The following is a 22,618-nucleotide window of genomic DNA, read 5'->3' on the forward strand; positions in this document are numbered from 1 at the left end:
GGAGGTTAATTTTAAATTCTGAGGTCAAGAAACACCCTGTATTTTTAGAAAAAAAAACACATGTTGTGCACACTTTAGAATTTGGATATGAATGTCCCTTATGCTGCAGTGCCAAAAAGCTCATACAATATAGTTTATCACTTTTACCACTGTCCTACTTTCTGAGCAGTGTTTAATACTACAAGGACATATTTACACACATGCAGCAAATTATTATCTGTCCCCATTTCAAAGATAACAAGGAGGATTAAAGCAGGTCTACAAGAGATCTGTGAAAGAGGATGGAGTCAGACTCGTGAGGTGTTCCCATCTCTCATGCTTCTCTAAACACTGAGCTGTGCAGTGTTTACAGCTCCTCATTCTGCTGTTCCCTGCTCTAACTCAACACTTTAGTTAGCAACACACCTGGGCGGGCTGGTGGCTCTTGCTGCGGGGCTTTACCAGCGCCTTTTCCCTCTCCACAGGGCTTGGCAGCAGTTCTTTTCTTCAGCAGTCAGGCATCATTGATAGGGAAATCATGTCAGCTCCGGCTGCCTTTGCTCCGGCATGCATTTGATCTGAACATCTTTCCTCTTGATCCTTCACTTTTGCTGCTAAGTGCTTTGCTTTTGCAGTGAGCTTGTTCCAGCCCCGGTTTCCATGAGTCGTGTTGAGATCTGAACTTGTTATTCAGCCTTTGTAGGCTGGAATCCACTCCTGTGAAAGAGCCAGCCTCATTGTCTAACTTCTGTGCTGTGGAGTTCGTTTCTTTAACGATCGGACCGTCATGCGCTTTCATTTCTGCCTTTACAAACTGAACTGGTACCTCACTGCTGGCTGTGCGAGGAGAGAGAGGTGGGCCTGTCACTTCTCAATGGCACTGGATGAGGACGACAACTGTTAGAAATCAGGTTTCTCTTCCTGAAAGATTACGCTTTAGTCCTCGCTTTTATCCTGAGCACATTTATCCCAGCTGTCCCACCTTGCAGAGGCCTGCTTTTCATGGAAATTGTTGCAAAAGACTGATGAGGCATTGCTCGTTTAAATAATTGGCTGTCTTTGACACAGTCTTTCTAGAACACTGAAAAAGTTGTTTTTAAAGTCCACTTATCTCCAGATTTATTTCCATATTTTTAATAGACTTTAATTATGATATGGAACATCAACAGTCTTAAAATCCACATGAATTCCTATGGGACAGTGGTATGCAACACAGGGGGGATGTGCCAGACTAGCTCATTCTCAAAGATTAGCAGAAAAACTAGAATTGCTGGAAGGTGTTAGAAAGCTAAAAGGAAATCTGAAAAATGACTTAAGTAACATTTCAAGAAACCAAGTTTTGGATCTTTCAAAGCTTTTTGGCAAATGTTTTGTGCTTGCTTCGACTTCTATTCTCTTTTTCATACTGTATCATCAAAGTCAGTTCCACAATATCTTCTTTACTCCTTTGGTCTCTCTTTGACTTTGATATTCTCATTGTAGGGTCAGCACTCAGAGCTTTCCCCAAAGACAAAGTTTTATCATTTCTTTTACGATTTGCTGACCCAGAAAAAATCTAGAAGAGCCAGCAATATGAACAAAGAAGGCATTTAGACCACAGAAAATGTGTGGATCCCCAGACAGAAATACAGAGAGGCATTACTACAGAACAAGAAGAAAGGAATTGTTGGGAAAAAAAGGACATCCAAAATAGTCACGGCCTGCAGTTAAATCAGGAGGTAGGGGGTCAGGAAGGAATGTCTTTCAAAAGTCATGCAAAATTTGATTTCATCTCATTTTATTACTGTTATACGGTGTCCTTTTAGTAACATGTTCAATTTGTTACATCCTTTTCCAAAACGACACCAGCAAAGGTGGCTTTAAACTAGTAATCTTTGTAGAGACTTCCAAAGTTGTTTAGTGTGATCCCCATGTTGCTTAATAATTTCATAGCCCTTATTTTCTGTAACCTTTATGTATAAGATCACAAGATAGTGTAGTTCTCCTACGTACAGGATTCTCTAAAGTTCACCACTTAATAGGTTAGGCTCCAGCTTTGAATGACTTTTCTGTTGTTCAAAATCCTCTGTTCTGTACATGAAATAGTTTCCAGGAAAAGGATTATAGATTGTTACTGAATGATTAAATGAAAACTATTATCACAAAGAAATGAACGCAGTAGGGTACCTTAATAGATTTTATGCTATAGATACACTGTTAATAACTTAACAAGACTTCTGCATTGCTGTTCTAAAGACACTAATTAATGATCTAGATCCCAGTACTAGACAAAATGAATGTCCTTGCTCAAAACACTCACTTTCTAAGTTCTATGAGCCTAAGTTGAAAATCATGGGAACTAGATGGGAGCCTACATCTTTCAGTGCAGGCTGGGGCTGCATACTTACTCCACATCTAACACTCTTCACTCTGGCAGTGATGAGTTTTAATTGCTGAAAGCAAGGTGTCTGTTTTAGAGCTGGCTAAATAGCCTCCCAGCATAGACTGATTGTACTGACAATAGTTTTACAGGACATTTGTCTTACACGTAGACACAGGATCATGTACGTCGAGCTGAATCCTAATCAAGACCATTTATACCTCAATATATACCTCCATAGCAGTTCCATTGTACAGAACTTCGTTCTAACCTCACACTGTCATGTCTCTCTCCAAATAAGAGAATAACACCAGATTCACTTAGAAACAGTTTGTGAAAACCTTTCCAAGGTGAAACCAGCAAAATCAGCTGGATTTTTACCTTCCCGTTTAGATCTGCATTACAGAAATGCATTAGTATTCTGCTTTCACACACACACACAGGATTTCTTCTTTTTTTACTTCAACACTAAGTTCAAGAAAACATTCTTCCTTGCATCTCTTACCCTGTGCTTTTCTTTAAAGCAGCCAAATGCAATATTCTAATAGAATACATTTTCATAAATATATCTGTGACCAAACAGAAGTCTCTCAATAAGGTTAAGTTCTTGAGATGCTGATATAGTATTAACAATCTTTTCCTAAAAATCATAATTTCTGCTTCATTGATAAAAGTTACACTGATGTCTTCAGTTTTGCTGTTAACATATTCAAGTAGTTTCAGAAAGCTTTCTGCCTGTTTGACTTCTTTCAAGCTACCTCTCATTTTGTTTAAGCAAGCAACAAAACCCAGGCATTTCTTACAGATTGAGTTACAGAATATATAATACTTCATCTTCTTAAGCAGGTTACTCAGTCTAGCTAAAGAATGTTGTTGATTTTTCAGTGTTTGTGCAGCCACAGTAGATCTGACCTAAAACTCATTTAAATGAAAGACATCCATGGGCTTTGGGGCATAAACCAGTCAGCCTTTCACTGATTCACTGAAATGCTGTAGATGTATGATTCATGTTTTATTCCAATGCCTTGGACTTGAATGTGGTTATTCAAGGAGTTAGTAAGCACAGGGCCAGTAGTTTATAAGCTATGAACATTATAAGAATGCAGATATATCAACTTAGTTCTGTTCTTTCTGAACAGGATGATTTTTTCAACAGTGTAATTCAACTTTAAAATGTAAGTGAAGAAAAAAATAGACAACATAAAAGTTGTGTTGAGATTGTAGTGCAAAACTGGAACCTGCAAGTATAAGCAGACACAGTTATTGACATAGGAAAACCAAACAGATATACTTAAGGTGTTAGATTGCAATGACAGGTAAAAAAAAGATTAAAAGGTTGTAAATACAGAATAAATCTATGGATCAGGATTTTTATTACATTGATATCAGTGACACTGCAATTAGACTTCATTAGAATCACTAGTTAGATTTGCATAAAAAGGCAGCAAATTTAGTAAATATGGACATAGATTATTTTGAATAAGGTATTAAAATAGAGCTATGTAGGCAAAACAACAACAGCAAAGAGCTGAAAATCCTAACTATATAAAAATGTCTCATTAATTTCAAGAGAGAACAATTGGATAATTTAAGTAGTTATTACTCTGTGAGGACCAGTACCAGTGAAACAATAGATAACTGCTTGCTGATTACTGATTTGTCACTTTCTCCCCCTCAAGTATACTAGAAAGCAGAAGAGACAGAAAAATTTTGGTTTTGTTTTTGTTTTTTCATTAATGGTCTTTTATATATTCATTAACTTAATTTAGAAAATACTGCAAAATCTTATATACAAAAGAAATATTTCCTCCATTTAATGAAGTGTAATATATTTTAAAATACAAATCTATTTTTTCAACCTGAATCAATGCTTATCAGGTACCACTGATGACTACAATTCACATACTGGTTACATAAATAGGTGTCATTCAAGAGTTTTTAGTCATTAAAACAAATCCTAATACTGAAAACATTACTGGTGTCACATAACATATGCGATAACTGTTGCTGTCCTGAGAATCACTACAGGACCAACCAAGGTCCTTCCTCATAAGCCTGGCTTTGTGGAATTTCACTGGAGTCCCCTTAACAATGTAGACAGAGAAAAAATTTGCATTACAGCAGCAGATAAGAAAGACTTTGAGTTTCTAGACCAAATTTCTTTCCTTCCTTGCTAGAGAGCTAATGGGTAGAATGATTGCCATCTATAAAGCCTCTAATCTGCCCCACCAAGATAAATAAAATAGGGAGCAATGTAAAATCAAATTTTTCAGGATACCCTTCACACTGTATCATCCATGGTCAAATTACCTGTTTTCACCAGATTAAACTACACTCAAGTATATTTCCAAAAGGATGTGATAGAAACATACTGTGTAGCCAGGATGCTAGGGACTGGTATTTTAGTCTTATATAAAGTAAAACATTAACCTGACATTTTTTGCGAATCAGAAGAAGGAAAAAATGAACTACTAAATATGGGTATGCAATATGTCAGAAGAAGATCTGAAAGGAGAGAAGTAGAAAAAAGACTATTTGACTCAGTTTCTTAGACACATACTAATAGCATTGGTAGAGAACAATTTCAAAGAAACCTGAGTGGAAAATTCATAGCACAATTAATAGTGAACAATTAACAATTAACTGGGAACAGTGACCCAAGCACAATAAATTACAAATAGGACCAAAAAAAAAAAAAAAAGAAAAGAAAGAAAAAAAAAAAAAGATGCTTTCATTGGCTAGTCTACTAATGCAAATGGACTATAAATGCCCTTTCTATCAAGTCTGTATTCCTAGTTCAACTGGCAATTATAAAACAGTTCCCAGATTTTTCATTTTTTTACAAAAAAAAAAATGTGAAATTTACGATCCCTACTACATATAATGTAATAAGTGGGATGGGATGGGATGGGATGGGATGGGATGGGATGGGATAGAAACTAAAGATATTGTATTTTTTTTTTAATATATTTAGAATAGAATCTAAAGATGCTGTATAATATTTTGCTGTATATTGTCCTGAACAAGTGGATAATCTGAATACAAGAAGAAAAATACTTTTGTATACATATACATTGCACATATTCTTTCTTTTTGCTGTTGTTGATAAGGAACTAAAGACCAGAGACATGAGGTGACTAGCCAAAGTATATGTATCAAATCATAATATTAAGTCTTCCCAGTTCTAAGAGGCCAACACCACCTTGTCAGTCCTCCCTAAAACATGCAGGAGTGTAGCACTGTTCCATGTGAGTTACAACTTGTCGCTCTCCACAGGAGAGAGAGTTTCTATGCAGTAAAAGTAACAGACTACAATGGCTGAAATAGTTTTATATGACTGGGTATCTAGAAGCTTTGCTTTGTAGTAGGCTATGCAATGAGTATGAAGGTTAGAGAAGAGGACAGAGAGCATATTAATAGGGAAATAATAATTTTATGAGTTTTACAGAAGGGCTTGAGCTGTGATGATAGCATGTACTGTGATACGCAGTACCTACTGAAAGTCATAGATAATGGTTAAGAGTAGATAATATTTTACATTTATATAGTGCTTCACAGCTTCAAAGAACTACACAAACATAAATTAATGAATCCTCAGGATTTTAAGATCTCTACTTAGATTCATAGGTTCTTCTCAGAAAGCTCCGTGTAACACAGATGATTACATCTACTTACAAAATAGGACAAACAACAGCAACAATATCACTAGCCTTGTGAATTAGTTAAGCACCCTTTTCTGCTGATGGAAAAGATGAAGTTTAATTCTCGGGAAATTTCCATAAGATATGTCGATGACAGAGCTGAAATTAAATTTTTGCAATAGCCTATCTTTTGACTCTTGTTCTCTGTCTGCTAAGTAAGTCTAAGGGACAATATAGCTTACAGAAGTGAGATAGAAAAATGTACTCAAATTAAAATTTCACAGTCATGAGATTTCTGTCCTCATAAGATTTCCATCACAATAGTGTGGTTGGGTGGTATTACTTTGTTTGAAGCCTATGTCACAAGTAATTTTTCCTCATAAGAAGGTACGGGAACAAAAAAATCATCATAATGTGATGGTCACATCCTCACTGCTGCCAAAGAACAGACAAAATTCCCAGACCTTCTATATCGGTCTGGTGCTTTTCAAAAGCTCTTTCCTTATTATTCATCTCATCAGCTTTTCAAATACAGGTAACACTTATGGCTGGAGTCAAGCCTGACAGAATACAAAGATGTCCACCAGAGTTGTCTGAGATCTTGTAATAACGTTGATCCCACTCAGGAGTTAATACAGAAACCCAATGATAATTAAAAATGTCAACATCATTAAATATTTCATTTCTCAAATATGAATGAAGAGTTTGAGTCCCATATTTGCATAATTTACATAACAGCCACCTAATTTTGTTGATTGAATTGATAACACCTGGGATGTCTAAGCTTTTGGGCTTTCTCTCTAGTCCACGGTCAGAACTAGAGAACTTCGCAGATCCTATCAGTGTATTGAAACTGCACTACAGGTATTCAAATACAAAAATCTGAGAGAACGCAAACAATCTTATTCTGGTTATTCACATAATTTGTTTCATGTATGCTGACAGCTGACATGGATGGAGCACAGAGGGCTTCCCTCACTTTATTGTTCTCACCTGACTCCTGCTAGGAAGATAAATGGCAATGTTGTCACTCAAAAATATTTTAATATTAAGGCCTCAAGTGGGACTAAATGGTATCATAACATCGCATCAATTATCTTATCACAACCCTGCTTCTAAGAACAGTCCTTCTAAGAACAGTATATCCAAAAATTAATTCCTCGATTTAACAGAAAAATCTATCCTTAACAGTGCAGGCCAGTAACTTCCTGTTTTAGTTTATGATATCACTATTTCACAGACAGATGTCCCATTTTTAAACCAAAAATAGCCAAAGAGTAGAGCCAAGATTATTCAAATCTTAGATAACACAGACAAGTAATTTTTGAACTTTTTGCCACATAATTTAAAATGTTAAATCTTACAAGGCTTACATTGTAAATGTGTTTCTAGTGTTGGCAGCTGCGGTTGAAAGACCGGAATCCATTTTCTTTTTGCATGAATATTACCAATATAACCAAGAATGTTGTTATTAGGTACATTCTTGTAGTAAATTGCTTTGCTATAATAGTTGTAAAAAATTAAAAACCAAAATGGCCTGGGATAAAATCTTGGCTCATGGGAAATTTGTCTGTCATGGGATGAGAAGGGAGGTCTTCTCATGAATTAATAAATAGCTTAAATAGTAGGATTAAGTGATCAGCTTCTACAAAAGTAGAGGTTTAACAGTGCAGTCCCACAGGGAGCTCTGCTGGGATATCTACTGCTCAACATAAATGATCTAGAATAGGAAGTGAATAATGAGGTAACTATAATGAGGTGACTAAGCGTTCTGATGATACAAAATTATTCAAAAATAATAATCATGAAAACTGACAGCTAAGAGTTGCAGATGATTTCAGTTTTCCAAACAACTATGGGGCAAGGAGCAAATGAACATTACCGTTGATATGAGGTAATGTGCACAGGGGAAAAAAGCTCCTCATCATAAAAACACGGTGAGATGGTCACTAAGCAAGCTGTTATATTTCAGAAAATATATCTAATTGTCAATATCCATTATCCCATGAAAACCCTAGTGACATTCAAAGGCTAAATAGAACGGTAAGGAAAAAAAAAAAAAAAAAAGACACAGCTAAGAAAAGGAATAAAGGAGTAAAAGAGAACATCATCACGGCATCTTACAAAGTTCATGGTCACATCCTGAATCACCTATTTATCCCAGTCTCCCCATCTAAAAGACAAGACAAGACTCTGAAAAGAGGGGTAAAGGAGGTAGGTAAAGGTATGGGTTGCTTTCAATATTAAACAGACCCTGACACATTGTTCTAGCAAAGTGAACTCTGATGTATGCAAAATCATGAATGGAGAATAGAGAACAATTATTAACAATATTTCATGACAGGATTAAGAAGCATAAAGTTAGCAGACAGAAGCTTTAAATCAAAAGTACATACTTCAACACAGTAAATATCTTGTAGAATTCATGCTGTGGAGATTACTTCCACACAATGCTTGGGATATGAAGTGGGTTTGAAATCAGACTAGCCTGCATGAGGAAAAAAGGGTTTTGATGGGCTACGCTTATAATGATTTTATTACAGTCTCTGTTTCAGACATAGGGTGAAGAAAGGCAGAAGAATAACTCTGAGAAGTACCACTCTGTCCTTTCTCATGTCAGAAACAGAAAGTTAGGCTAGGTGAAAGTTTGATCCAAACCCTTTGTATAAGCTTGGGCAGTTTATTTCTTGCATGTCTTCTTCTCATCTGTGAAATGGGGCTAAAAATACATACCCTCCTTACTTTGGAAGTATATTATGATTTGAAATTTTCTGTAATACCCTTAAAGATGCTTAAGGTTACACAGGTTGCAGGCTATATTTTGATTGCAAAAATACTCTGACATTTCCTTATGATTAAGTGATTTAAAATGTCTTCTCAATAATGTGGAGGCAGTTTCATCTAGTTATGGTAACTTCCAAGGAGGAATGACAACAGGTGGAAATTGTATGGGAATGTTTACTCTACATTTCATTCTTTGTATTTACTGGGGGAAGGAAGGGCTGTTAAAGTTCTTTTTGGGAAAGCCTCTGGCTACACACAGAGAAATATATATAAATAAATGGATAGCATTCTGCGATTTCCAGGAGAATTTAACAGAAATGTTTTATAGTCTCCCATTTCCTTGTCCTCAGCAGAGATGTAATGGCTCCTGATCACACAGCTTCAAAGACACTCTTTGCTGCTGGAGCAACTGTAGCTTTTTCCACTGCCTCTTTTTGTAGCCCTTGCTCAAATGCTAAATAAGAAGAGTCTGTCTTGAGTGCTCTTTTCCAACTTGCCTGCTAATGATGGAGGTGGAGAAAGATGCCATAGTGTCTATTACTTTGCATGCAAGAACCACTTTCAAGTGAGTAGTGCCTTGACCTGTGAAAGTAAGATGTCCATATTCCCTGTGAAAAGTGGTTGCTGTAATCTTGCTCACATGCATTCATCTCTGTTAAACAAGCAGAAGCTTGTTCTGCAATTTACCGTCCAAGCGGCTTGAAGGCCATTGAACAAAGAATTTTCCTAATATATCATAATTACGCAAACACCTGTGCTGAGCAACCTTGTACTGAACAACTCAAATTTTTTTCAGGAGTTCAATGATGCTCAATACTCCTCAGCTGTGATTTGATGGTGTAATGGCTTAGTGTAGGTACAAATCAAAGATTTTTAGAGAAAACTGCCCAGATATACGTGTAACACATTAGTAATTTTTATATAATTGTACAACATGCTTTGCTACATAAAACTATTTCTTTTTGCTGTAAGGGCAAAACAAGAATTACACAAAGGATCATTTGCAGGTGTTCACTTCAGAACAGATTTATATACAAAGCTTAATGGATAATTTGTTTGACTCAATATATAAATGCTACCTTGCACAACACAGCATACAAAGGTTCTTTTTAGAGGCTTTGTTTCCTTTAGAAGACTGTTCAGCAGATTTTTGGAACCCACAAAATCTATGCTTTGAGTCAGACAGACTTTAGAGAGTCTCCAAATACCAAAGCTATTCTTTACTAAATGCTTTCCTAGTACCACACTTCTATGAAGTCACCTTTGGACAGAGAAATGTCCAACAGAGAAATATCCAACAGTGGATATGAAAGTTCATCACAGTGATCTTTCAGAATATTTTGAATGAATCACCCTGTCTTCAGCCAGCAAACAGAGTTGAATTTTGAATGGGCAATAGTACTTTCCCCACATTTGAACTTTTCTAAGACTTGTTAGGATTTCCAACAGCTTAACAAATTGGTGTCTTTTCAATTTTTCTCATGTCAATATTATCTGTTATTGTTAGCACAGATCTAAGTAATATTTCTAGTAAAACAAGACCTGCTTTGTCAACATGTCTTTTAACAAAGGCACCAATATCATTTCCAGTGACAATGGCAACATTAGGCTTATGTTAGGAATTAAAGCATTTTGAAATAGGTTATTACAGGAGTTCCCTTTCCCCTCACCCCCACCTTACAACATATATATTTTTAGTGCAGCACAAACTGCCTGAAAATAAAAGTTTGCTAATGAGTTTATACACTGGGATTATTTACAGAAAAATATTTTTTAATTTAGCATCAATGCAATTTAACTATTTTTTTCAGAATGATGGTAGTACAAAGACTCAGAATCCTCCAAATTCTTATGACATTAAAGTAACTAAAATCTAATGTATTGTTATATAATTCCTGAACTGAACTTGAGGTGGAATTGGAGAGGTTTCCTTTTCTTATAAATATTATAAAATAAAACAGAGGTTTTCTTTCTACATTCAATCATGTTATAATTTCTGTGAGAGCATACAGAATCATAAGAAAAATCTTTGGAAAGAATGGTCAAAGAATCAGACCATCCTGCCCTGAATTCCTTCTGCAGCACTGGCCACAAGTGGATTCCTCCAGAAGAATATAATATAAGGCTAAGAACTGAGTGACACTTTTCCAGGGTACTCTCACGACCTCCAACACTGTGGAGGATTCCTAATGCTGAAGTCATACCTTTGTACTTAGCAGCTATCATTTTGTTTTGTTCTTCCCTGAATTTGTGCCATTTTCTTTTGAATCCATGTAAACATTTAGCTTTCACTTTTAGAAAAATGTGTATAGTTACAAATACATCATTTTATCTGTCTCAGTTTTTAATCTGTTTAGTGGACAATCTGCCTACTATGAAACATAGAGATAGAGAATATATTTACCAAAAAAAAAAAAAAAACAAAAACAAAAAACAAAACAGTTGTTAAAACATGAGTCTGACAAGGCATTAATTCCATTAAAAGAAAAAATGGCTAAGGGCTGCAGAGGATTTTAAAATTTGGGAATTAAAGAATGATGGAGAGGTAGCAGCTCAGCCATAATTTACTTCACCCCAGGATGTGACTTACACAGAACAAACAGTAGTCAGGGAAGGGGGATATTAAGCCAGAGTCAAAGAGGTTTTGAATATGCAACCCAAAAGGGGTATGCTTCCAAACACAGGCTTGCAAAGAACAAAAGTACTGTGCACTAGAAACTTTATGGTATTGACTGACAAATTGTATTCTTAAAAAATCAATATAAGTTACCAACTTTATATGACATTTTTCTTGAAATGTGTATTGCTTACCTGTTCATATTCTCATACAAGCTACTTAGCAGTATTTACTTGTCATCTCTGAAACAAAATAAGGTTTTCTAGATTATTATTGTAGAACTTCCTCTTAGTTGTGCATTCTCAGAGTACCCAGAGAACTCTTTACATTCATAAATACACACATGCACATCCACATATACCTGGAACTGCTGCTTCATTTGATATATAATCAGGTTTTGCAACTAATATTCTATTAACTTTTCATGGACTGCTCTAGTGATAAGTTCTCTTCTGTTTTAGTGGTCTATGTTCTTTCTTCTTCAAAATCAACTTTAAAAACTAATCAAGTATCTTTGACATTTTAGAATCCTCATTTACTTCATTTAGTTCATTTATGGATATTGCTAATGGTTGGGGTTATAGATGAGTGATTTTGTTATACTTTCTGTTTGCCTTTGTGTGTTTGTGTGTGTCTGTTTGTTTTTCCTACTATTTGGCTCTGGAAATACATATAAAGTTTGCTTCCTCGCATGTCCACTTCCAAGACATTCAAGTCTCTGAGCAGTCCACAGCAAAGCTAAATTGGCAAGCTTTCCCAGTCTTAACAACTGACCTGGCTGCTTTATACAAGCACATATTCAGAAGTGTTTTAATAAAACTATAAATTGATGACACCTGGCAGAAATGACTATGCATTTTGCATTGTCACATCTCTACCACGCATATAAATTATGATTTTTATTCTTCATGGACACTAATACCCCAAAAATAAAATTTCCAAGAGTCATTTAAACAAATGGGCATCATTTAATTCCTCATCTCCTCGTCTTTTTTTTGTTTGTTTGTTTGTTTGGTTTGGTTTTTGTTTTGTTTGTTTATTTGTTTGTTTGTTTTCAGTTTGTGGGTTTGTTTCATGTGGAAAATACTTTTTTCTTCTGGAAGACTTCTAATTCAGATACTCATTTCCATTTTCACATAACTCTGTAAGATATCTACACCTGGGAACTGTCACTTGCACACATATACCTTTTTTCCTGTAAATTCTAAATCTCTTTGAATGTATTTCTCTTTGAAGATTTGTTCTTCCACTCAGGTTGCTATGTGCTCTCCAAACCAGGTAAGTGATAATGTTTGCAGAATCTGAACTTGGTGTAAACGACCTACAAAAAAGTAATTAATCCAGAATTTTCTTTTGTGTTCAGAAGTGGAAATAATTCACTGTATAGCTCTCAATGACAGATATTTTCAATATGTTAAATAATTTTCTTTGTTTATATGATCTATACCATGATTTGATTTTATGTACCAGCAACAGAATGCACTAAAGAGGCAATTTTTCCTTATGGCAATAAAAGTATGTTGTTGTTGTTGTTTTAACAATGATGTAACTAATAAGCTGAAATGAGGAAAACCTGTTAAATTTTAAAACTTTCATTCATTCAGCTTCACTGAAAAGCAATTATCAAGAGAGACTATTTTTTTTTTGTTATTGAGAGAGTGCCCATTAGCTATGTTTAACCACAATCACATGTAACCTGTAGTTGCACTATAGAAGACGCAAGCTCTTCTTGTGCTTACACATCAGGATTTTCTGAGAAAGAGTCCTTCATTTCATCTCTGATAGCCATCTTGGTTTCTAGGGACTATGTGCTGCTTACCTGTGGGAAAAACTTGTAATAACTTATTAAGGATATTGCCAGACTTAACTGATGTCTATGGCACAGAGGAAAAACGGAAGGAGCTATAAAAAAATGAAGAATATTATAAATATTAATTTGCTACTTAACATTGATGTTATTACTATTATTATGTATTTTTTAATTTATTTTTATTTTATTTTAAATCACAGACATTTCAAACCTGACTGGAGGAAGATGATGAAGCAATTAGCAGCATATGGGAAGAGACAGACAATAGTATGTACATAGAAATAGTATAGCTTATGCTACACGCCTACAGCACAGGTTGTTTCACAGCACTGGGGGCAAATAGGTCTCTCCCATATCTAAAAGCTCTCCAGCCCTTCTGTGGCAGTGTGCCAGATCTCATAAAAAAAATTAAAAATAAATAAAAAAAAGATTGTCCAGAAAGAAGTATGCTGAGGTGCAGAGGAAGCAGACACAGAAAACAGACAAAGATGAGCAGGTCATCTGATTGACTCTATTTATCTGTAGCCAGAATATCTCAAAGAAGCCACACAATTACTCTCTGCTAATTTATATTTTCAAAAACTGTCAGATCAAAACATCTCCCTGACAATATCACAATGCTACAAATTAATACAAATTCAAATAGAGGGTTAGAAAAATGGAGAAGATGGTCAAAAAAAGGGTATCACCAATTTTGTGGCCACAAAGATATCTTTTGACCTTCATTACTTTCTGAATCCCAAAGACAGTGTCAAGTATAGTGTCAACATTTGCAAACTTTAATCATCCTTTAAGGTCTCAAATGTCATACCAACAGAGCTTGATTAGCAAAAATTCAAGTACTGCAGGAAACTAATATGTACCTAACTTAAAATCATCTGTAACTTGGCAGACATTCATGTAAATCAGATGTATTGAACACAAATTTAGATTCATTTCTCATGAAGACATATGCACAAAATTAAATAATTTGATCTCATTAAGCTTATGATCAAGAATATGCTACAATAAAAATATATAGCCACTTCATTTTTCCAAATGTAAAATAAATAAATAAATAAATAAATCATTTTTATGCAATCTGCTCTGATACTAGTAATTTAACAGCTTTAATTTGATATAAATATCCTCGCTGAAATGCTGTTGAAACAATGAAACAATGCTCATTCCCATCCAAGGGTTCAAACACTCTTGACATTCTGATTTTACCACATCTTCTGCACCACACATTTTAACACAATAGTCTGATTTACTCCATTTCTGTAAGAAAAGTTTAGGCAAGCAGAATGAAAACTAACAGAAGTCATCCTCTTATTAGATGAATTTTAGGAAACTGAAGAACTGGAACAGATTAAATGAATGGCTATCTAGGAAAAACAGGAAATTTGTTCTTCCTAATTGAAATTTGAGATATAACAGAAAACAATGAAATAAGTTTACCACTTTGGGAAAAGTTGGAGTTCCTGTAGAGAACCCTTATATGAAACTGGTACCTGAGAAACAAATGCTGTCTTTTCACACCAACCTCCAATTGATCAAAACCTTTGAGATATGTAATCAGGAACCAGAACAACTAATTTTAGAGGTTTTTTATATTTCTGAAAGAGTTACATGAATTTTTGGATTCATTGTTAAACAACTGTGTAAAGTAACTGAGAAGGGAATGTGGAAAAAAAATCAATAAAAACAAGAATGACAACAAGAGTTCCTGTATTTCTAATTTGGAGATTATTATTATTTAAATAATGAGAACTTTATTAATTATTAAATTCTGTTAAATCATTGAGCATTTACTAAACAACTATTTTAATAATTAGCACTGGCAATTAAAATATTAAACATTTATGCAAATGTATTGTGTTTCTTTTCCATAGCTTTGATGGACAATCTCATGACAATAACTCCACAGAGAAGCAAGTTACAAGTTCTGAATAGTATGAGATAATTGTGAGGAAACATAAAATAGCAGATAATGAAAGTGTGTGTTCCTTTAAATTATATATATATATATATGTATAGTTTTTGTATATCCTAAAGTTCTTCAGAAGCACTCAATTAATCCATACTATTTTTCACCCATTGATTTCAAAACACTACATTATATACATCCATAATTCCCTTTCTAGAAATAAGGAAACTGTGGGTGGCGTAGGAAGGATTTGCTCAACATAACCCATAAATTGAGAGGAGAAACAACTAAATATCACCATGAGTTCAGAATTTTACACTTAAGAACATACTGCCTCTTCTAGTGAAGTACTATTTTCCTTTCCATAGATTTGTTGTGTGGGAACTACATTATATTTTACTGAGCCGTGAGCACGGTTCAAACTTTCCATTATTTAAAAGAGATTATGTTGTAATGAAAGCAGCTTAAAAAGCAGTTTTCAGAGTTTGGGGGTTTATTGTTTGTTTGGTTTTTACAGGTCTAAAAATTCATTGGAAAAAAATAAGTGTTTAAGTGGTTAGAGTATATCTGCCTGCAGATATGGCAAACAGAAAGGTACATAAACTTGAACTATAATTAATAGGCCTCTAACCAGTGATATTTAAATATTTTATGAGCAAATGGTTTCCTTAGCTGTTACTAAGGGCTAAATCTTGGAGACAGCATTCCTGTAATCAGTAAAAATTAATGAAAAAAGTCACTTGCGTGACTTGTATTTCTGCATTTAGGCATCACTGTTAAACCAAATTTATGCTTAAAATTCTTAAATAAATGACCCATGCATACCATAGTTGTGCACACAGCTTCTATGATCATGAAGGTGAAAAACTGCTAAAAACTTCAACACATAAAGCAAGTAGATTTCTCTTCCCTCGTAATTGTAAACAAAATTAATAGCCACTATCTTCCTTTGTTAACAAATTAATATTTACTATTTCTATATATCAATATATAAAAACATTGTTTGGTTTATTTTCTTTTATTACAATGTTTTTTCCTTATACCTTGAGTTGAAATATCTAAGTGTAGTTTGGCAGTAGATTTTATTTCATCTGTGCAGTAAAGGCACATTATTAAAAACATATACACTTTTGTTGGTTACAGCTTTAGAAGCAGTTGAAATAAAACTTTGAATCTGACTACCAATTGTGTATGCATGTGTAGTCTTTCCATTACTTTTCTTTCTATTTCAACATTTTCACTAGTTCACTTTGCTACAGGAGACAGATGGGATGAGACAATGCTAAGGTAAAAAGAAATTGAAAAAAAAAAAAAAAAGGAGAAAGAGAGAGAGAGAGAGAAAGGAAGTACAGTTCATTGTCTGTTAGTGTATTAAGTAACCACAGAGGAACATGTTTTATTTAAAAGGAAATTTTTAGATTATTCACGAAGAGCTGCAAACATTCAATAGCAGGAAGTTAACACAGAAAGAACTGAGATGTGGCTTAACCTATACAGACTTCCACTATTCACATTGCCAAACATAACTACTGTATGTATAGTCAACTCTTCTAAAGTTTTTTTGCTGAAGTTCATAAGGAATCACTGGATGAAAACGTAAATATCGAGGTGTGCCAAAGATTGTCTGAGCAATGCTGTAATGAGGGACTGGTGTTTTCAAACTACATTGGGTTAGCCCTTCTGATTTCAACCTGTTAGAGCTATGTAACTTCATAGATGTAAAATACCTGTGAATTTTTCAATTAGGCAGTTTGAATCATACAGTATTAGTATTTACTTCTACTGAAATATATTGATCCTCTGCATTTTGGCTTCTTTAATAGTTTTGCTAATTTAAGAATCAGCTATTCCACAATTTTTCGGTCATGCTGTTGAGGAGATGTAGTCACATTTAGATCCTTTCTATTATATTCCAGATGAATGTCTGTGGTGCCTAAAATGTTCTTACAGTTTAACAATTTGTTCATGCATGCATGCAATAGTTACTAATAAAAAAATGTAACTTGAGGCAAACTATCATTGTCATATGCACTGTGATGTATACATGCATGCATATAATTTCACACATTTCTCATTAGTATTTTATCTCATACATTAATATTCGTTTTACAAGGGATGGGATTATTTAATATCTACTCTAACATAGTTTTATTTGAAACCTTTCAAATAAAAGTATGCAGAGAGAGCAGGCATAGTTATTTGTATTACTGAGGCAAGGTCCAGCTTATGAGTGTATGATAAACTGAAACAAAACTGCACTCTTTCTAATGAAGACAGGAACTAAGGCTTGCAAATTCAGCAGCAGTTTTACTGCTAGGCTTGTAGCTGTGAGGCCTCAGCAACTACTATATTAAAACTGTACTTTTAAAGTACTGATCTGTGAATTACTTTGAACAGACCATCACTATAACAAAGTGGAGTTTGACTGTCACGTGGCTACGTGGCATCTGTAACAAAATCAGTAAGAACAGAGAGAGTTTCATTTTACGTGATTTTTTCAGTACTATCGGCATAGTTTCCAGAAGGGCCACTTAACATAAGGACAACTAGCTACAACTGCTGTGAACAGTGAATGTATTTGTCTCTCCAACCCAAAATGCAAGGAAGAGTGAAATTAGTCTAACTGGGGAACAATGAAATTAGTCTAAATTAAATGTATAAATCAGAAAATAAATGGCTTGCCATCTACTATAGCAGATACAAGAAGGATTAATAAAATCCATGTAATTTCACATATAAATGGCATATAGACTATATGTACACACATATATACTCACAACATTTATGTGTGCACGTATAATGCTAAAATGTAATATAAATTGGGCTGAAAATATTTTACTTATTCTTCAAATATTTTAACAATTATATATATATGTAAAATTCCTTTCTGGGATAAAATCAAGACACTTTCACTAAGAAAATATGCAGAGAATCACATCCTGGGTTAGCTTTAAATTTAGGGTATGCACTAAAAACATACCCTAGATTACATATTGTATCTTTTATCATCTATATGACCAGACTTCTGGTTTTCAACAGAGAAACTGTGTGTTTGCACAGCTCTTCACACCCTTCAGATCTGGAGAACTACCTTTATCCTTGGATTCATAAAGGAAGACTTAATGGTTAACATGGATTTAAGAGTAAGGTTCCTTAACTGAACAAGGCAGAGAATAGATGTGAGATTTTGCAACCTAAATGAGTTTCCCAGCAACTGGGCTGCTTGCTTTCTGGTACCCATGTTTTCAGTTTCTTAACTGAAAACTCGTTCTGCAGCTGATGACTCTTGCCTGATCTGTGCTTGATTTATTATTTTTTTCTTCAAGAGAGAGCTATGGGACGAAGAGAAGCACAAAATTGTATTTCACACCAGTAATAAAGTGAATCTATAATAAATGTTACAACAGTTTTCCAATCAATAAGCTACATTTTTTTTTTTCACATCAGTGTTAAACTGGCAGAGTCTCTGTAGTTTATTTATTTATTTATTTATTTTTATTATTATTATTATTGCAATAAGCTTCCTTAACTACAGAATATTATTAGTTGTCACTTGACCATGTCTTCCTTCAGATCAGTGGAGACATTTTCGTGTGACCAGAAAATGTCATAACAGATTGTCCAGTGCCTTCTTTTGAAGTTAACTACATGCCCGTGTTAAGTCCATTTTGCCTCTATTCCATGAAGAGACTGTCCTATTGTGTCCTTTTTTGAAATAAAAATAACTCCTTGAAGAATTAAGGGTTAAGCTTTCTTAAGCCTCAAATTCGTGCAAGCATCTAAACAGTTGTAAATCAGTCAGCTCTTTTGGTTTTGAACATATACAAGCAAAATGTGGTTTGAGTGAATTTAACAACATGAAGAACTAAAACATGTGAATGAAAATAATCAGATAAAAAGGAAAAAGAAATACTGATGGCATAGTATAATCTCTAGCTAATAAATTTCTTCTAATAAATGCTACCTGAGGTTTCTGATACAGGATATACTGCATATTAGATCACATTGAACTTGAGACTTTTTTGTATGTGGCAGACTGAATATCAACAAGGGTGTGAGGAGATAAGCTTTTTCTGTGTTTTTGTTTGTTGTTTGGTTGTGTTTTGTTTGTTTGTTTTTGTGTTTTGTTTTTTTTTTTTAAAGCTGACCACTGACAAAATCATACAGCAAATTTACTTTATGTGGAATAAATGTGAAAGAATGGAACTAACATGAATGAAACTTATAGCTGACTCAAAAAAGTCAGCTTATCATTTGCTGATAAGGTGTCCTTGGTATTGTTCAAGACCATTATTACTGAACTGTAATACATCTTAAAAAGGCAAGCAAAACCAATAAATGAGAGCTTTTTGGGTAATAGTGATCTTTTTTCCTCTTTATTATTTTGACCAATTGTCCTTTCTTCCCTTCTCTGTCCTTACCCAGAAGGCATATTGTGGAAAATATCACGATGCTATAATTATTTTTTTGCCAAGTATGATATTTTAAATCACTTCTGATTATCACAGGGGGCATTTTCACACACACTGTGAAGGGCAAATCCTACAAGGAGAATAGAAAAATTCATAGGAATTACGAGATATCCATTTCCTTTACTGTGCGAGGCAAATTTGTTGCCCAAATACCAGTCAAATTATCCATAGCTTGGATTCATGTAGACCCTTATTCCATTCTGAAAAGGCCCATAAAATTAATCTGAAAACTAAGCAATATGGCTATTTGCAACACTCAATCACTTAAAAGTAGTAGAAAGAAAACAAAATACAGAAGCTGTATGCTGTCTACATGCTAAATCTACATGTATGTTTGTTCCTATAAAATATAAATGGATGCACATTTTATCAATCCATACTAGAAAAAATGTGATTCCACATACGTAACTCTGCTTTGCAGCTTTTCTTACTTAAAGATGAAAAGATTTACTTCCGCCAATGAGTTACTGTTTTGTGTGCTTGTTTTTTTTTTTGTTGTTTTCATATTATTTTGGTTAATCTGAGCATTTGTCTACCTACATAGTTTAAAGAATTTATAGTCATGACATTGTCTTCTTCTCTAGCTAGACTTATAATTTGTTTAAAAATTGGTAATTTGCATTAGAAGCAAGTAAAAAATTACAAAATTAAATAGAAACAGGCATCTTTCAAAACTATCAAGTTATCAAAAATGTAAAATTGTGTATATCTCATAAAATGTCCACTTTTTACTGGCATAATCATCAGAACGCATTCTATTTTCATGCATTTTTTTTTTTTCTTTTAAGCATAACTATTCTCCTTTATTTGAAGTTTTTAACTCATTTTTAAAAAGAAATGTCTGGTGTAGAAAACATGCTCTAAATCTCCAAATTCAGGATCTCTTCAAATGCATGAATATTCACAGGGTATGAAACACCCTTGTTTTTCCTGTATTTCAGCCCCAAGATGCTATAACAGCATGTTTACATAAGTTTATCTTAACTGAACTTGTTTTCAATAAGGTGCACACTGAAATCTACTAACACTGCACCAGTGAAAGAACTGACTCTTCAAGATAGGGCTACAATTCAGAATGCTTATTGTTTTGGAAATAAGAAAGCCTGATATTTTGAGTCATCATGCTATGCAATTTTGATAAATTCGATATACGGTACAGTGATGTACATGTTGCTAAAACTAAGGGTCCCACTCATTATCCAGTATACCGCAGTTATGGGGCAGCATGAAGGATAGTATTGTTCTGGGTTAACACAATGAAAGGTATTCTTCCGTGGAAACATCACAATGCCAGAACACAAAATGCTTGTACCGGGGGAACAGTAGCAGATTTGTCCAGGCTCGTTGCTAGCAAATCTGCTAATTTTTATATTTCCTTTCAAGTAACATCTTAATTCCCTGCCTCAATGAGGTATGAGGAAGCCTTCAGAGAGAATCGCATAAATGGGTGATTGTACAGGAAAGTAAATGCCCAAGCTGGGTAAAGTGTGTAAACAATGAAAACTTTGAAGGAATAAATCATGCTGTTAAGATCATCTGTGACTGATTTTAATATTTGTATTAAGATCGGAGGATGCTTGTCAGAAACAGAAAGTTGCACTACTTCAGTCAACTAGTAAAAATAATATAGATGAGAACTTGTAACTGTTTGATAGAGTCATAATTCCTCATACTTGGCCATATCATTTTCAAAAGATTAACAGTATAAAACTTTGGGGGAAAAAAAAATTATTTCTTTTTTAAATACCTGCCACGAAGAAAATGTGCTGCCAATGCTCTAGAACTTCAAGCCTTTAGGAAAAGACCCAAGCTCCTGGACTGTATAAACACATAAACTTCAGCAACAGAAAAGCTAAGCTCTGGAGAATGCCTATACATAGAAGGGAAAAAAACAAAACAAACAAACAAAACACTAAACCAAACAAACAAACAAACAGAGAATAAAAATAATGCAATGAAAAAAGGATTTACATATAACTAAGAACATTTATTTTCTGAGTGCAAAAGTTGTTGGCTTAGATTCACTACTCTTAAAACATGCTTGGAAGAACAAAGATCATAAGCCATTCACAGCAACTGTTAGCCTGTCCTAATGTACTCATTTCAGCTGCTGAAAAGAACTGACTATATAGGAACAGAGTGAGTATAAAGTCTCCCTTAATTCCATACCTCAAAGCTGAAAACAATTTCATGTTATGCTTCTCCCTCTTCTTTCCTTTGAGTGGAAAGGCAAATTACTGTAGTCACACTGCTAGACTATTCTTGCTGGGCTGTCTGCATGAAATCTCAACATACTAGAATACAAGAGTCCTTTTCTGTCTTTTGCATTGCACCCCAAATGAGCAAAGTTCCCTTCTTAAAAGGTGCTATCATATACTTTCGTATCATATAACATATACATATCATATACTCTGACCTCAGAAATCATATGAAAGAAACACTCAAAAAAAATGAATTGGCATCCTATACGTGGCATTCACTGTTACAGTAATCTAGCTATAACTTTGGAGCTGATGAAGTCACCCTGACTTCAGATTCCTTTTCCTGTGAATAGTCCTCATCTTGAAGCAATTATAAAACTTTAATGCTATGCATGAGATCGTGATGTAGACTGAATGTTGGTTTTGCATTTCCATTAAGAACAGTTTTCAAAGCAGATCCTTTTTAAAAAAAAGGTAACACAAAAATCACAAAGCAGGAAGAATTTTTTTTCTTATATATATATATATATTTTTAAACCACAGTTAAGCTGCTGAAAGTTAGCTTTTGTAGTGAATTCCCATCTAAATCCACGTTGACATTTTAAAAATCAAATGCCTTAAAAAAATAATGCTTTATTCATTAACCTATAATGACAAGTAATGACTTTCAAAAATTAAAAAAAAAAAAAAAAAAAAAAAAAACAACGCGGCTTCAGTAAAAATTCTGTCAGTATTCCAACTACCAGCAACTGTTATGATAGAGGAGGGGAAAAAATAGAAAGATTCTGGCTGACCATGAAGCAATTTGATCTAATATAGAGGTGCTTGGGTACAACTGAAGAACAA

General features: G+C 34.2%; 1 long non-coding RNA gene across 1 annotated transcript in view; it reads right to left on the reverse strand.

Moving 5' to 3' along the window:
• Positions 1–1,613: 1,613 nt before the first annotated feature.
• LOC311431253 overlaps positions 1,614–22,618 on the reverse strand; it is a 37,553-nt gene continuing 16,548 nt past the window's right edge. The window contains exon 4 of the long non-coding RNA XR_014689317.1: positions 1,614–1,679. This is a non-coding gene — a long non-coding RNA (uncharacterized lncRNA). The remainder of the gene's footprint in view (positions 1,680–22,618) is intronic.

Source organism: Aythya ferina (genome assembly GCF_964211825.1).
Source record: "Aythya ferina genome assembly, chromosome: 1".
NCBI lineage: Eukaryota > Metazoa > Chordata > Aves > Anseriformes > Anatidae > Aythya > Aythya ferina.